Source organism: Protobothrops mucrosquamatus, unplaced genomic scaffold, assembly GCF_001527695.2.
Source record: "Protobothrops mucrosquamatus isolate PMUCROS unplaced genomic scaffold, P.Mucros_1.0 scaffold902, whole genome shotgun sequence".
Lineage (NCBI taxonomy): Eukaryota > Metazoa > Chordata > Lepidosauria > Squamata > Viperidae > Protobothrops > Protobothrops mucrosquamatus.
In genome coordinates, this window is record NW_015387154.1 from 504,244 (window position 1) to 522,653 (window position 18,410).

Here is an 18,410-nt window from a genome sequence, read left to right on the forward strand (position 1 = left end):
ATTAAAATAAATTAGTTCCAATTATAAGGTGCCTTTTATTTCAAATTAGAAACTCATATCCTGTTTTTCAATGGCTGCTTTCTTTGTGTCTGCCTTTATAACCATGGCAATATAAATAACTGACAATTAAAAATTGTTCTGTTCTTTTAAAATGTGCTATTCTATGTAAAAAACAGAAATATAAATAATGTAATAAGTAAATATACACATGTAGAAGACCAGTTTTGACTGTATTCTTTAATTCATGTTTACTCTTTAAAAACTCCTATGTGTATTATTTGGCTGTATGTTGTTTTTCCTTTTCATCGAAACCATAACAGTTTACCACAGTGATGGCAACTATGACTCTTACAGTGGTTTTTCTAAAAAATGAGCATGAACTGAAGTAAACAATATTTTGTAACTCCTAATGTAGTCCATAATTGGCTTCAGCCATTGACTGAAGCAATAAAACACTAATTCACAACAAAATAAAAGTACAAATAAATATACAGTATATTAGATAAGCACGTCAAGGAATACACCATATCCCATTTGCAATCAATTATATGTTCAACAAGAAAGAAATATTCTATAGCAACCAACGTCATTGTTCCATTAGGCATGTTCTGATTCTGATTCCTCTTGATTGACTGGCTCACACAAGCTCCATGCTGTTTACAAAGACCCCTTGGACTTTACTAGGATCTCCTAGCTTTGAGGAGCTTGCAGAGAGGAACAGAGGACAAGAAAAGAAAGCTCAACCATATATTATGTACCCTTAAAAGGCATTTTACTTCTATTTCTAACTTCCTTGCCTGGGAAGGAAATTTGAAGCAGAATTAGAATGTTCATGCTGATATTTTCTTTAATATTGATATAGGCAAAGGAAGGTGTCAGTTATGGTTCATCTAACAGGAAGCTGGATAGCAGAAGCACCAACCAGCTTCTAATAGCCTTGGTTGTGTGTTCTACTAAATGAAACCTATTCACTTAAATTACGTCTGCTGAAATTAGCAGTGGGTATACTCTTGGTCCATTTCATCCGATGGTTTTTTTTTTTTCAATTTTTCATCATTTGTTTTTTTTTTTAAAAAATGTGCACCCATGGGTTGCCTTGTTAAGACAATGATTTGATTTTTTTTGTGGCGGTGATGAGACTTTTCCACAGTTCTGCTTTCTTTTTCTACATTTCTTGATGGTCAACCACCATAATTCAGAGGCATAACTCTTGAGGGGCAGATAACCACATAAAGGAGGATAGAGTGTGAAATGGCCCCAGAAATGGCCCATTATAAATAGACTAACCTTTATGATCTAGATCAGTGATGGCGAACCTTTTAGATACTGAGTGCCCAAACTGCAACCCAAAACCCACTTATTTATTGCCAGGTGCCAGGTGGGCATGGCCCACTGGATGGGCGTGGCTGTGGTCATGGCAGATTGGGTGGGTGTGGCCAAGGTGGGCATGATCATCTCAATGTTGCTCATGGGGAGGGATGCCTGTGGGGGCCAGGCAGGGTTGGAGGAGATCCATGGGGTCTCGGGCAGGTGGGGTGGTGGGCAGGAGGCTCGTCCTATGGGGTGAGGCGAGGCAAGGCAAGGCAGGGCAGGGCAGGGGTACCATTGTCACAGGGCAAGGTGAGGCAGGGGCCGGGATGGCTGCTGCCTGACACCATCGGCCCTAGTGAGCGCATGGGTGCTGGGATGCACCCAGCCATGTGAGATCTCGGCGAGTTAGCGGGCGACTTGTTGAAGAGGGATGGTTGCCATCTCCTGGGCATGGCGCACATGCCCAGAGAGAGGGCTCTGAGTGCCACCTCTGGCACGCGTGCTATAGGTTCGCCACCACTGATCTAGGTTAATAGTTCTGACTGGCAACAGAACATGGGACTTGAATCCAAGATTTTTCACATTTGCTGGCTGAGATTTGTTTAAACTGGAGACAACTGGATTAAATATGAACTTGTCAGCCTTTAAATCAAGTATTCCAGCTCTGAACTACAGTTTCTTGGCAAATGTAGTTTCCAACAAAGAAGTCTTTGCATATTCTATGAGGGTTGGTATTGATTGTGTTTTCCTCAGGGGCTTCTTTATTTGCAGCTTGACCATGGCCCGTATGCTCAGTTTGGAGTGAGCTCCCATACAATTTTTACTCGGCCATTTTGCAGCAGATGAACTGCTCTGGAAAAATGACTGCTTAAAGCTAGGAGAGTATGAAAGTCTTTAGTATAGTAACTTCATTTTCCTCCTTATATCTGTTTTATACAAGAAATAAGAGGGATGGTGTTTTACTCTCATAGCACATTCAGCGCTGATTTAATCATTTCATGTTTGACAATTCTCTAAAGGTTTAAAATTGTAAATGGCTGTTATATTTTAACTAATGTTTGTAATGGTAATGTGATGCAGGATTTGAGGTGAGCCACACAGATGCACAGCGTGTTCTTCATTATGCCAAAAAGCATATTAAAAAAGTGTTACTTGCATTTACACATGAGTGATTACACTCCAATCCATTTCCCTCCCAGCGTACATTAGTTAGTTATTTTTTAACAATTATATACAGTGTAAATTGATAAAAATGAATGCACGTTTCAGTGAATTAATTTGGAAATATTGTTGAGGCCAGGGAATGGAGATATTTATTTAATTCAGCAAACAACGTTTTAAAACAAATCTTATTAAAAAAAGTTTTATCCTCTCTTCCAGGTTCTTGCCCCACCATTGTCAATATTAGACACTATCTTGGGGTTGAGAATTATTCTGAATTTTGATTAGGAAATCCAGCTATAAATATACCAAATCATAAAGAGATTGATGTTTGTGTGTGTAAGAAGTGAGGCATAAGATTGGACAACTTCTATATTTCAAGCAAGGTAATTCAGAACAGTACAGAATAACAGAGTCGGAAGGGACCTTGGGGGTCCTTCTAATCCAACTCCCTGCTCAACCTATACCATTTCAGACAAATGGCTGTCCAATCTCTTCTTTAAAACCTTCAGTATTGGAGCACCCACAACTTCTGGAGGCAGGTTGTTCCACTGATTAATTGTTCTGTTAGGAAATTTCTCCTTAGTTCTAGATTGTTTCTCTCCTTGATTGGTTTCCATCCATTGCTAGTTTAGACCAATAGCTGTCTAATCTCTTCTTAAAAACCTCTGATGATGGAGCATCCATGCCTTCTTAAGGGAAGGTTGAGATGTCAACCCCACATTGGAAGTCTTCTCAATCACAATCAGAGAGAGATTGTGAGACAGTGACATTCACTCGGTTTATTTTTGCCCAGTTTCTTCTGATTATTAGTATGACATGACTGGCTTACATAATCACAGATTCATCTTATAACATAAACATGCAAAAATGTCAAGTATTTCAGCTTTAAGATTAAAGTCTACTGCATATCACAGGATGAGAGTAGTATAGGTTTAGCTCGGCAAGATTCTGCCTACTGTATATGGGGGAAGCAAATAAAGAATAGAACCTGACTGGATTGTTCTACGTATATCAGGGGTAGGCAACCTTGGCTCTTTTATGACTCGTGGACTTCAACTCCCAGAATTCCTGAGCCAGCCATGCTGGGCCTGACACTCTGTCACATTTTTTCTGAAATTTGACATGGTGTCCCCAACATATTGTTGCAAAATTTAACTTATTCTATCCCAAGCACCTAAATTACAAGCACTTATCTAAAACAGAAGAATAGTTCATAAGCCAGTACAATTAAAAACAAAATCTTTCCCCAGATTTACCAGATAGCAGTGCTCCAATATTTGAGGGGCTGCCACAGAGATGAAGGGGGCAAACTATTTTCCAAAGCACCAAAAGGCAAGACAAGAAGCAATGAATGGAAACTAATCAAGAAGAGAAGCAACCTAGAACTAAGGAGAAATTTCCTAATGCTGAGAACACTCAATCAGTGGAACAGCTTGCCTTCAGAAGTTGTGGGTCCTCCATCACTGGAGGCTTTCAAGAAGAGACTGGACCCCATTTGTCTGAAATGGTATAGACTGTCCTGCTTGAGCAGGGGATCAGACTAGATGACCTATAAGGTCCCTTCCAACTCTATTCTATGTTCTATGTTCTGTAGGTCTAGTTTTCATATTAGAATAGAATATCTTTATTGTAATTGTGTATCCCACAACAAAATTAAGTGCTGTTCACAGTGCACATAACACACAAGTAAAAGCCAGAAATAAAAACATACATTATATACACACATCCTTCACATTCTATTCACCATTGCGCTGCCCCTAATATTAATGAGATTTACTGGTTTTCTGTGAAAACAAATTAGGTGAGAGAATATGTATGGTTTAGGAGCATTCTGATCTTGCTTTCAAACAGAAATGGAATACATATTTTCTCTCGATGCATACTCTTCTCTCAAAAATTCCGTTGATTGCTAGATTCCAAGTATTTATTATACTTGAAACTTGCACTATTTTAAATAAATATTGTTTTCTGAAGTGGTCCAAGACTGCAAATTCCTTCATTGGTGATAGGAATTTCCTTGCATACCAATGTTATTATAAAAAGATGTACACAATCAATTCTAAATATGATTTCTGAAATGTATAACTTTTCGTTTTAATGGCATATAAAAACAAGCTTTTTATACTTTTAGAGTGAAACTAAAATATCTGCTTATAAAAACTGAGATGTATCTTGGGAGGTGACAATGAAGATACTTTACTAAAGCCTCATAATTCTAGGCATATAGAACTGCATTTAAAATAGTATCAGTTATGGAAACCTGTGTACAACAATGTAGATCTTTTATTTTAGAGATAATACTGAAAATTGGATGTTGTAAGATAAATGTGATTCTGCTGTGCAGTGGATTTAGACTATATAATCTATTTAAGTAGGTTTAAGAACTGTTAAGCAAGCTCTACGTGCCTAAATCCTTCTTCACATTATCATAGTCATGGTGACAAGATAACTCAGTGTGTTACTATTTCCACACTATTCATATTAATTTGTTGCCGCAAAAATAACCATCCCATTGTATCATAAAATAAACAAAATAACAGTGGGAGGTGCTTTTCTCATTTACAGTCTATTTCATTGGATAAATAGGGAATTTATTATTCTAATAAGTAACTTTTGAAAGAGAGAAGAATTATTTTATATCAGAGAGAGACGGAAGACTTATACTTATTTTGATTTTTGTCATTCACAAAATGTTTTTTCTCTCAGCTATGTTTCTCACTTTTTTTTCTTACATCATTGTTTATTAGAGCCCTCGTGGTACCATGGTTAGAAGGCAGTACTGCAAGCTATTTCTGCTGACTGCCGGCTGCCAGCAGTTTAGCAGTTTGAGTCTCACCAACTCAAGGTTGACTCAGCCTTCCATCCTTCCGAGGTCAGTAAAATGAGGATCCCGATTGTTGGGGGCAAATGCTGACTCTGTAAACTGCTTAGAGAAGGCTGTAAAGCACTCTGAAGCAGTATATAAGTTTAAATGCTATTGCTATTGTTTCCTGACCGTGTGTGTGTGTGTGTACTTCTAATTCAGGATAATCTACCATGAACCTGATGAAGCAGGCCATGGTCCCTAAAGGTTATATTCTACTCACTTTACCAGTTTTTCAAAATAACATAAAATTCTTTGCTTGTAAACATTACTGGTCACTTCAGCTAAGTGGAATTTTATATGTATATTTATGTATATGTTCATGTGTTTTTGTGTGAGTGTGTAAAGGTTTTCTCTATCCAGTTGTGTCCAACTCTAGGAGTCAATGCTCTTTTCTGTTTCTTAGATGAGGGAGCCAGCATTGTCTGACATTTCCATGGTCACGTGCTGGCATGACTATAGGCCAAGACGCACAGAATGCTCTTATCTTCCCACCAAACTGGTACCTATTTATCTATTTGCTTTTGAATTGATAGGTTGGCAAGACCTGGGGCAAGAATGGAAACTTACCCCATTGTAATATGTATATGTATATCTATATCTATATCTTTATGTACAGTATATGTAAATGTGGTACCAATGAAGAAGAATATTTGTAGTTCAGGGTTGAAATGAGGGGTCCTTGATGCTCTCTGAGCTTGCATGTTTTTTTGTAGACGTTTCATTACCCAAACATCTGATGATGTTACCAATTAGGGTAATGAAACATCTGCAACAAAACAAGCAACCTCAGAGAGTACCAAGGACTCCTCATATGTATATGTATATGTGTATGTGTATATTTATGTGTACCATCAAAACAGCCAGAGCATAGAATACTTCAAAGAACCAGTGCAAGATCAGAAGATGCGGACAGACCTGGCCCATAGAATCATCAAAAGTCAGACACAACTGAATGGATAACATCATCATCATATGTACATGTTTGCCTATGGCTCTGCGATAAAGTTCAGTGCAGAAAATAAGATAAGCCAGGATGTACCATTCTGCATCACATGTCACTTCTATTGTAAATGAGTTTCTATAGACACTGATAGAAAGATTCTAAAGTGCTTGGAATGTTTATAAATTATGGGAAGTAGAACTTCATCTGCTGAAGGATTACTGAATGCAAGAGCTGTAAACTTCTGCTCTTGGACAGAGCAAAGTTACATCCATGTTTAGATAAGCATTGATGAGATGTAGACAATGCTATCCACACATCTGCTCTATTTTATAAAACTATGGAATTATTAGAATTAGGATTCCTGCCTTTAGAATTTAACATAACTATAGTCCTCCTTCATCTCAATGTATCATAGATTTATAGAGAATCATAAAACTACACAGCCTTCTTTAGAACATACTAAAATGCTTTTCTATCTGCATGGATAGTAGATACAATCAGGCATCCTTTTCACAAAGAGGCCCACTGTACCTCTGATGAAAGTGAAATCTTAAAACATGCCTGAATGATGTATAGATTTTATAAAGAATTGTGCCCCTAAAACCAGCACTGGGTGAAGGTTGTCTAGCTTTTGCTTGAACTTAACAAATAAGGGGAAAGCTGATCAGCTCTTTAAAAAACGTTTCCACTGACAGAATCTGTCTACCTGTAAATTATGTCCATTATTTCAGGACCTGCATTTCAGGTTGATGGTGAACAGATGTGGCCTTCGTTAGTATGGTCTCCCCTCAAGTATATAAAATACTCTTGTAATAAATTTGGGCTAAATTCCCTTCTTCTCAATCTCTCCTTGCGGGTTTAGCTTCCAGTGCACTGATCAAATTTGGTGTCCTTCTCTGAACCTTTTTCAAAGTGCTTCTGCCAATTTACCAGATATAACTGGTAGACTGGATCCAGCCTATTGATTCATGGGTTTTGAAAGCTTAATCTAAAGAAAACAAGATGGGAAACAGTGAAATTTCCAAGATACAAATCTGGCATGTTGTCAAGTATTTCAACTCACTTATCTTTCCTCCTTAATAGATGTCAGGATGGTTTCTCCAATATCTGCCTCAATAGGAATTGATAGAGCCAGTTTGATCTAGTGGTTAAGGCAGGGGTAGGCAACCTTGGCTCTTTTATGACTCGTGGACTTCAACTCCCAGAATTCCTGAGCCAGCATGGCTCAGCTTGGAAACCTCTCCTTTTCCCCTCAGAGTGGCTGGCTCAGGACTTCTGGGAGTTGAAGTCCACAAGTCATAAAAGAGCCAAGGTTGCCTATCCCTGGGTTAAGGCATCAGCCTAGAAAAAGGGAAACACTGGGTGACTTTGAGCCAATCTCTCTCAGTCCAATTTACCTCACCGAGTTGCTGTTGTGGGGAAAAATAGGAGGAGGAAGGTGGTGGATATGTTCTCTGCCTTGAATTATTTGTATGTATAAACAAACAAACAAACACAATCCTCCAGTTAGAAATCCAACTACTCAGCTGCCACTAAGTACTAATAAGGATGCCTTGAATCCTAACGCATAATAGTAATTCTGAATGTTATTTCACGCATTATGCAATGCAAATTTAGGTTTGCCCTCAAGTATACATCCAGCAGGAGACTGGAGCTAGTTGTGATGTCCTGGTGTATTTATCAACAGGAGGCATGTAAATACTGAATTCATGTTTTATTTTTAAGTATTCACTGGTTCTAAATTATACATGACAGAGATATGGGTGGAAGAAAACAAGTTTCCTTGCAAAAGTTTTTAAAAGAAAATTTCCCCCAGTAAACTTACACTTTTTTCTTTTTTTTTTCTTTTTGTAGCTACTCCCCTTAAATATTGATTCTTTATTCTGCAATTAAATTTCCATATCCATATGGTTTTAATGCTCATATACAGCTTATGTTGTTCAATTATATTTATGGCACATGCTAATATGCATAGGAATTATATTCAGAGATTATAGTGAAATTTGCATTGTGTTTGTCCCTGCTGATATTGTCATTTCATATCATTCTGCCCTTTCTTTAAAAACACAAACCGAGAATAATAAAATAGTTTGTGTAATATCCAGGGATAGAAAGAACTAAATGATTGAAGCTATTTTAAAAAAATAATAATAATTTGGAGACACAGAGTGCTCTCGGAAACTCATGCCTTGAATATGCACCCAGTGGGCTGCCACAATACATTTTACATGGGGCGCCCCTTGAAGAATATTGCTGAATATGCAGGTGATCCAGAATGTGGGTATGGAGTCCTTGGTGCTCTCTGAGATCATTCTTTGGGAAGGAAGGAAGGAAGGAAGGAAGGAAGGAAGGAAGGAAGGAAGGAAGGAAGGAAGGAAGGAAGGAAGGAAGGAAGGAAGGAAGGAAGGAAGGAAGGAAGGAAGGAACTTTATAGTTTTCTTGAAATGCTAAACTAATATGAGTTGCTAAGATCTCTATTATGCCTTGTTCAGAAAATGGGATCCCACTATGCCATTTTGTTTCTGATGCTTAAGGAATTCGCTTTTTTACAAATTGTTCTGCCTAATTTCCATTGTTCCCAAATTAGAAGTCCAGGTGGATGTGAATTTTGTAAAATATGTGTGGCTAAGTGTACAAAGAATTATATGCAGAATGGTAAGTAATGAACTATATAGGCTTCCACAGACTTTCCTTTTCTCATTGGGACCATTTGGAGGAATAAAGAGGAAGTATCCAGAAACTTATTGATCTGTAAGATTTGAAGCTCTGAGACACACTTGCTACCTAAAAGGGGACATAATTTTCCAAAACATAAGTTTAATGAGGAGAGCCAGATAAAATCCAAAACAGATAAGACTGCAATGTTGTTGTTCCTGTAGTAAGGAAAAGTTGTGAAAGGCAGTGAGGAGTTTTTTTGTTCATTGTCTTTTTAATTGTTTCAATACTTTTTAGGTTTCATGTGATTGTTTCTATATGCATCCATCTTTAACTTTTGATAATAATGTTCAGAAGGAGCTTCAGAGACTGAAAAAAAGCAGATTCAAGTTGGTCTGTTGGCTGTTTATCTTACTACTGGCATGTACAGTATAGGGAATGCTTTTATAGGATTTATTTATGGGATTTGTGTGCCTTCATTTCTCTCATAGTTGTTTTCCTGCATACATTATTCATTTCCCACAGTGGTGTGAAATCTAAACTTTCAAATGGTACAATAATTAGACCCTTTTGATTGGCTTCTTCCTCCTTTAATTGGATTGTGGCTTTAGGTTGCTGCAAGCTGCCATATTAATTTTTCAAACTGGTCAAGTGGATTTCACTCTATGGAAAATGTAAATGGCAGTTCTTGTGGCTAAATATATGTCATAAGTCAAACACTGGGAGGTTGTCATTGCAATCTAAATTTAATGTAGTTGTCAGCATACCTCCAGGAGGTCAAGAAAATAATGTGGAAGCTAGCGTATTATTTTTACACTGCTTCCCGTTTTCCATCTGAGACTGAGGCTTTGGTCCTTATGGGGACCAGTGGAAGAAAAGGGAGAATTTTAATATCCAGAAAAGTCCCCTGGAAGGCCTTCATCTTCTAAGGAAATAAAGCCGAGGTCCCAGAGCAAGTAGCATTAAATTTCTTTGCTGCTGTATTCAATCAAGCTATCACTCACCTATGCACATAAACTGTTTGTGCTGTGGGCATCTCAGCCCTTGCAAAGAAACAAAATCAATATATAATTTTCTTTAAGGGAAGGACAGTGCAATTACACAGAATAACATGAGAATAATGTACAATTTTAAGCCAAACACCTTTTTAATCCCAGACAAATAGCAGTGCTATCTAATGTGCAATTAGGATTTAAATCTTTAACAGTTGGCTGATTAATCAGTTTGTAAAAAAGAAGAAAACTAAGAAAATTGATCCCAGTTTTGGTCTCCATGATATAAAAAAGATGTTGAGACTCTAGAGTCTCAAAAGTGCAAAAAAGAGCAATAAAGATGATTAAGGGACCAGAGGCCAAAAATTGTTTCAGGAATTGGGTATATCTAGTTTAATGAAGAGAAGGACTAGGGATGACATGATAGCAGCATTCCAATATCTCAGGGGTTGCCACAAAGAAGAGGGAGTCAAGCTATGCTCCAAAACACTTGAAGGCAGGACTAGAAGCAATGGATGGAAACCAATCAAGGAGAGAAACAATCTAGAACTAAGGAGAAATTTCCTAACAGAACAATCAATCAGTGGAACAACCTGCCTCCAGAAGTTGTGGGTTCTCCAATACTGGAGGTTTTAAAGAAGAGATTGGACATCCATTTGTCTGAAATGGTATAGGTTGAGCAGGGGATTGGACTAGAAGACCTCTAAGATCCCTTCCAACTCTGTTAATCCATGATACTACAACAATGTCTCAGATTCACCAATCTGTGGATTTTAAACCAGTGATAGGTAGCAGGTTCTCCTCCTGTCTCGACTGCAGATATTGAGGAACAAGAAATCAGTATAAACAGAAGCAATTACTGTACCAATAGCAACTGGCCATCATCAAAATCGGCACCTTGATCTGGTATAAGATTTTGAAGTTAAATTCTCCTCAGCCATTCTGCTAGTTGAAATCCAATGCAGCTTTAAATTAGTAAGCTATTAGTGTATCAAAGAGATAAGAATTTTGAAGTTATCTCAGATTTACATACTAAGAGCTGCTTTTTCTTCTAATCCTAATTGTTTTTGAGACAGGATTAATTGTCATTTTAATTAAATGCATTTTATTTTAGTGCTGCGTGGAAATTTTTTCCTGTGTTTCTACCATCTTTTATTCAATCTGATGAACAAGAATTTACATTTCAAGTTTCTTCTCAAGCATAAGATAGTTTTGGATGAAATAATATGGTTAAAGTATGGTATTTGTTGTGTTCTTTTTATACTGTTCTTGATGTAAACCCAGTGTAAGTTGAAACTACCAGTTATTTTTAGTGGTTGCTAGGGTGGCCAAAGAATAACATATTTAAGTACACCTTTACAAGTCTGCAGATGCCCTTCTATTCTTCCATGAAATTACCCTGAAAAGGAATCATGAACAAAATGCCTTCCACTGAGTTTCTTTTTTCTTTTTTAATTTGGATTGGAAAGTATTGTTGACTGGGGTTGGAAATGATGAGAAAAAATTTTTTAACAGAAGAAAACTTTACCAGAAAGCATATTCTTTGCTGCCACCAAATATCAATATATAAAAAAGAAGAGAATCTCAAAATAAATCTTGAAGTACCTTAAGAATAAAGTTAAGAAAGAGATGTCTCTTTTATAGGTGGGCAATATGGTTGAAAAAATGCAAGAATGATTAATTTATCTCACTGGCACAAAAAAAAGAAAAGAAAAGTGGGTGGCTGTGTGAACTGAGAAATTCTAAAGTTAAGGTTACCCAGGTAAGCAACCTGAAGCATTCTTGGGGTCTTTTCAGCAAACAAACTTCCAAAATTAGATGATAGGAATAGATATGGAGCCTGGACAACCTTGAGCAAGATGGTTTACTCTTCTGCAGTTATCATCCCAGAAATAAACATTCCTTGCTGGTTGGCAGTAGTTACTGGCATATAATGTGCAGTGGTACCTGTAGATGCTTAATGCAGTCTTACAATGTGCTGACTAATTTGCCAATGGCTACTGTTTAATATTATATGGAAAACAGATATGCAATGGTCAAGAGATAGTATTGAAAAGAGCAAACCGATGTTCCAATCAATCACTGGGAATCCTTGATAGTACTGAACATCTCAGCTGCAAGACAAACCCTTGGTAGGTGATTAACAGAATAATAGAGTTGGAAGTAATCTTGAATATCTTCTAGTCCAACCCCCTGCTCAAGCAGGAATTCCTATACCATTTCAGACAAACGGTTTTCCAATCACTTCTTAAAAACCTTCAATGTGAGCACACACAACTTCTGGAGACAAGTAGTTCCACTGATTAATTGTTCTAACTGTCAGGAAATTTCTCCTTAGTCTTAGGTTGTTTCTCTCCTTTATTAGTTTCCATCCATTGCTTCTATTCTGCCTTCAGGTGCTTTGGAGAATTGGTTGACCCCCCCCTCTTCTTTGTGGAAGCCCTTTAGATATTGGAATACTGCTCTCATGTCATCCCTAGTCCTTTTTTTTTTCCATTAAACTAGGCATACCCAATTCCTGGAACCATTTTTAGCCTCTGGTCCCCTAATCATCTTTATTGCTCTTCTTTGCACTCTTTCTAGATTCTCAACATCTTTTTTTTTTATATCTTGGAGACCAAAGCTAGATGCAATATTACAAGTGTGGTTTTACCAAGGCATTATAAAGTGATATTAACTCTTCATTGTTGATTCTATCCCTCTGTTAATGAAACCTAGGACTGAGTTGAGATTTGGTCTATGCTGATACTCATCCAAAGGGTTTCCAGCAGTTACTTTTATATTTTAACTTTCCCATGTTATAATCTAGCATGCAACCTAGTACAAAGCAGAACTGTTAACTGTATAAAAGAAATAAACAAGGATGAGGCTGAGAAGGCAGGGTAAAGTTATCCAGTAATGAGTCAATTAAGATTGCCTTAAAGGAAATAAAGAAAAAAGAAAAAAAGAAACAAAGACCAAACAAAAAAGTTAACTAATTTTCTATCAATCAAGCCTGATGAAATATTATTTATTTACTTACTTAAATGCACATGGCTGCTCATCTCATCATAGTAACTCTGGGAGGCTATATCATTTAAAACATTACATAGCAGGCAATGAATACATAATTGGCAGCCATGATGAAACAACCATTAACATAGCTATCTTATGGACTCTGTCTGATGTTCTGACTCCTATGCCCAGGACCACAGCTACATCTTTGGGACCTTAGAAAGTTCCAGCAGGAGGAAAGCCAATCTAAGTTCCATAAGACAATGTTTCAAAAAGGTTCTTTAATAGTGCTTCTTTAATAAAGGATTTCTTTAAAGATAAACTCTTTAATTGATAAGATCCATAGCATGCCTCTTATGCTGGTTTTGTTGGGATGGTGCCCTGATGATGCAGTGGTTAAACTGCAGTATTGCAGGCAAACTCTGCCCAGAGCCTGGAGTTCGATCTTAATGAGGTTCAAGTTTGACTCAGCATTCCATCTTTCCAAGGTCAGTAAAATGAGGATCCAGATAGTTGGAGACAATATACTTACATTGTAAACTGCCCAGAGAGTGCTGTAAAACACTATGGGGTAGTATATAAGTCTAAATGCTATTGTTAATGCTATGGCAGGGACAATCAAGGAGAGGCAAACCCACAAACAGCCCAGCTCCAAGCCATGAAAACCAGCAGCATTTTGAATTAAATTGAACAAAGAAAAATTGTGATCAATGCTGGTTAGAAAGCAGAGTTCCAATCTGTACAAATCAAGAAACTCTAATAATTGCCCATTTTCACCGAGATACAGCATCCAGATGTTCTTCAAAGGCATTCCCATGTAAAGCATATATACTATGATCTGGGATTTGATTCGGTGCTTCAGGAAAGAGCTTGACTGGTTCAGGATAGAATACTGAGTCAACCTTGAACCTCATTAAGATCGAACTCCAGGCATTTTGACTAAGTATCCAGAATAAGATTCACAACACACCATTGACTGGAATATGAAACTATTTCTTTGTCATTTTTTAAAAAAAATATATTGTTACCTTTCAAAAAGAATTAAAATTTGGGAACATTCGTTCAGTTTTGAGATTAATTAAAAGTTCCCATTTAGAGAAATTGATACAGCAATTTGGAACGAAGGCTGATTTAAATTCATGATATTCAGTGGAAGACATTGCCTTCAGGTTTCTGAATATTTATTTATCACATTTATATAGCCATCCATCTCACTAAACGTGACTCTGAGCAACGTACAACTAATATTTAAAACAATGTCACAGCTATCAAAACACATTTTGAAAACAAATATAAGCAAGATAAATAAGACACTATATACAAGATACTCATCTAAACAAAATACAACTACTGTAAAGACACCCAACGAGCTAAAGGCTAACAGGGATGGGGGTAATTTTGGAGGAAGAATGATGTTCTAGATTCTAGGAGCCACAGAAGAAAGGCTGTGTTATCTGGGTCCCATAAAATGAAGCTCTTTAGCAGGTGGAACCTGCAATATATGCCTCTTACTGGACCTACTGGAATGGGTACATATGATTGGAAAGAGGCAGTCCCTTAAGTAAACTGGACCCATTCTATGTAGGGCTTTAAAGATTAAAACCAGCACTAATACAGATCATGGAACAGAGGTGTAACATGTGCAGTTGTAGAGGCACAAAGAGTATCTGTGCAGCTGCACTCTGCACCAGTTGAAGTTTTTGGATTCTTTTCAGGGGCAGCTCCATATAGAGTGCTTTACAGTAAAACATCTTGGAGGTGACCAGAGTGTCAGAGACTGACACTCATGGGCCAAGAAAGGGCACAACTGGTGCATGGTTCAAAGCCCCCACCATCCACAATTGCTACCTGCTTGTATAGTAGCACTTGTGAGTATAGAAGGACTTTCACAAAGCATCTGTCTGGAGTATTTCCATCCCATCTAGAACCAAAGATGGTGAAGTCCCTTATCCCAAAGGCCCCCAAACCTAAAGTCACTCAATTCTCCCAGGATTCAGTAGTTGTTCCCCTTCTAGACCTTCATAGCCTTCAGGCATCAGGACAAGACATCAACAGCATCACTTATTTCACCAAGGATAGAGATGTACAATTGAGGATCATCAGCATTACGATGATACCTCACTCCATGATAATGAATGATCTCACCCAACATGGATATAGATGTTAAACAGATGTTCATGTAGATGTTAAATAGAAATGAAGAAGGTACTAACCCTGCAGAATCCCACATAGTAAGGGCCACAGGTGGGACCTCCTATTCCCAATCAACACTGTCTGGTACCAGCCCTATAGGAAGGAAGACAACCAACCCAATACTGTGCTTCCTACTTCCAACCCATGAAGAGGTCAGTGATATCAAGGAGGTCAAGGAGAACAAGGACAGATGGAAGGACTGCCTCTCTTCTGCTCCCAGCAGAGGTCACCCAAGGGTGTAACCAATGCTATTTCCATCCAGTGTCCTGAATCCTGCCTGGAAGGGGTTCAAATAATCCACTTCATCTAGAGCCCACTGAAGCTGCTGCATAACCAATGCTGTTTCCATCCCAGTTTTAAAAAGGGTTTGTATGGATAGGATGCCTTTGGGAAAGAACTCCACATAAAAGATCTCTTTGCTGTGGGAAAACCCAGCAAATACCAATATAATATTTTGCAGACCTTAAAATTTGTCTGATGGCTAAAGCAGCAGGTCTAGTTCACCACACATCAGTATGATTCAACTAGGAAGCAAATTTGACATTAAGATGATAAATAAGGTTATTGAAGAAGAAAAGCAATTTCTCCAGCCATCAGTTTCCCTTGACTAATTAATCTTGGATTTGTCATAAAGAAGTCTTAAAAATGGAATTGGGGTATCTCTTAAATCAGCACATCTGAGTTCAGCAAACATTTCACCACCAGTTCTAATATGACAGGAGACAAGGTCAGGTTGTACAGCAAATTAAATTTTACCCTTTTCTTTTCTTGAAGGCTATGATACAAACTATGAGAGAAATTACTCCAGAAATTCCCAGTAAGGTACTTTTTTGTGGGAGATAAAAATCACTTACTGATATTGCATCTCTTATAACTAGTACATGCTGCTATGAAATGCGATGTAAACAACTTCCCAAGAGGGAAAAGTTAAGATTAGATTGAAGATAAAAGATATGCTTGAGAAATTATTAAAGGGATATGCGGAATATACTGTATGTGTGCTAGATATATGTCTTTTGAGGATGTTAAAATATCTTTTTTCATCTCCGAGAAAATGCAATATAATAATCTTTGGGGAAATGCTGTAAGTAATACATTAAAAGTTGTTGAATTAAATTTGACTCCCGGTTACTATGAGGCCATGAAGTTTTATTGACAGTAAAATGAAAATGAAATGTTCAGGGAATTTATTTCCTTAGGATTCGGTGATGATCAATATGAAACAGAACTATCAATTCAACTTTCTCATGATCTGCCAAATTCAGCTATCTGGACAATATGTTACTTGTTACCAAATAACTCAGTGAACTAAAATATGATATCCATGAAATTTAGTTATTCATCATTAAAGTAATGTATATATGCCCACAATCCTATACTGATGTTCTATATAAGCCATTATAAAACCAATTTTCAAATCAGAGTTCCTTCATGATTATTCATTTCTATGACGTGATTAAAACATGGACCTGGAACATACAGTATTTGTAGATTCTATTTGGATAGTAGAGCAATTTCTGACAAAAGAATGATATTCTGAAACTTCTAATATTTGTGATGTCACATCCATATTTGACTATTGTCTTCACATCAGTTCTCAGCCATTGACTAAAATCATGTGTAGCAGGATTTTTTTTAATAGTTACTTTCTATGCTCACAGTTTCCCAGTTGAAACTATGGTTGAGTGTGTCCATGTGTTGTGAAATTAAAGAATTTTCATTCATCTCTTCTGACTGCTAGTTGGTATTCATGAATGTGCTCTGTTAGTCTTCTGCTGGTTTGTCCTACATGGTGGCTTGTACTGTATGCTATAGATAACTCTGTTTTGTTTTTTTTCCTTCTGGGACTGCCGGGATTTTTGGTTACTTAGGCTATTTTGGAAGGCTTTAGTTGATTTGTGTGCTACATAATGCCATGTGGTTGTAGTAGTTTGTAGGTAATTTCTGAGACATTTTTTATGTAAGGTACTGTTATACATTTTACAGTGTAGGCCAAACCCTACTCCTAATCCCAGAGGATTTTTTCAATGGAGTTTTCCCAGAGGACATCTTGGGGGCTGACTGGAAATCACACTGACCCCTAGCCATAAGGATAAGCTCTATCTTGAATTACAACTTTGGTTGTGGGGCCAGACCCCATGGAGGGCTAACCCTAACCCTAACCCTAGAAGATTTTCCCCATTTCCAATGGAGTTTTCTCATGCAATGTACCTAGAACCCCTTGGCGGGGCTGACAGGAAAGCAAACTGGTCCCCTAAGCCTAAGAAAGCACTCTGAGTTGTACAACAAAGTTGGTTTTGGGCTCAGACTTCATGGAGCCTAACCCGAAACACAACCCTAACCCCAGAGGACTTTTCCATTTCCAGTGGGGTTTTCATTCCCATGCAATGTGCCCAGGATGTCTCAGGGGGACCCAAATCCAAAAGCAAACTGGTCCCCTAGACATAAGGAGGTGCTCTGCATCTATATATCATACAAAAGAAACAATCAAAAAGCCCAAAAGGAGACAAAAAGACCAAACACCTCCTTACCAGCAATTAACAGCCATATGAGCAGAGATTGACACCAAGATTAACACTAGACCAGAAATCAAGTGAACAGTAACTCAATGAAGGAACTACCAATGCAGACAAACAAGCTAATATTAAAAAACAGCCTAACCAAGGAACCACCAAGGACAGTCCCATCAACACTGACAGGGCAAGCCACTAATAAACCCTACTCCCTTCTAGCACTGATGATGTTAGCTAGTTTGGTAATAAAATGTCTGCAAGAAAACCATCAAGCTCAGAGAGGAACAAAGACCCCCTCAGTTCCACCCTGAGCTACAACTGTTTTCTTCTATCAGTAGTGTTATGATTTTTATATAGCAGCATAGTGGCCTAGTGGTGAAGACGCTCACCTCCCGTTTGGAAGGTTGAGAGTTCGATTCAAGGTAAGGGCACAAAGAGAAAAATATCTGCTGCAAACTCTACATAGTCAGGAAGGGCATCCAGCTCAGTTCCACTCAGTTGCCCCGACTGTATCCTGAATTAAAAGGTTGCAGGGTAAAAAAAAAAAAAAAAAAAAGTAGTGTTTGGCAGAGACCTGGAAGCCATGCAAATTCCCTTACATCAATGAACGAAGATATAGGTTAAAAGGGACAGCAATGAGTATCTTTAAATGGCTTTAAAAGTACACAATGCATTGTCTATCTATTGCTTTTTTGCCCCACTTTATTCCATTACACTTTTATTATAGCTTTTATTCTCAGTACAGCTGGAAGCGGCGACTTTTGGAGACAATCCAACAA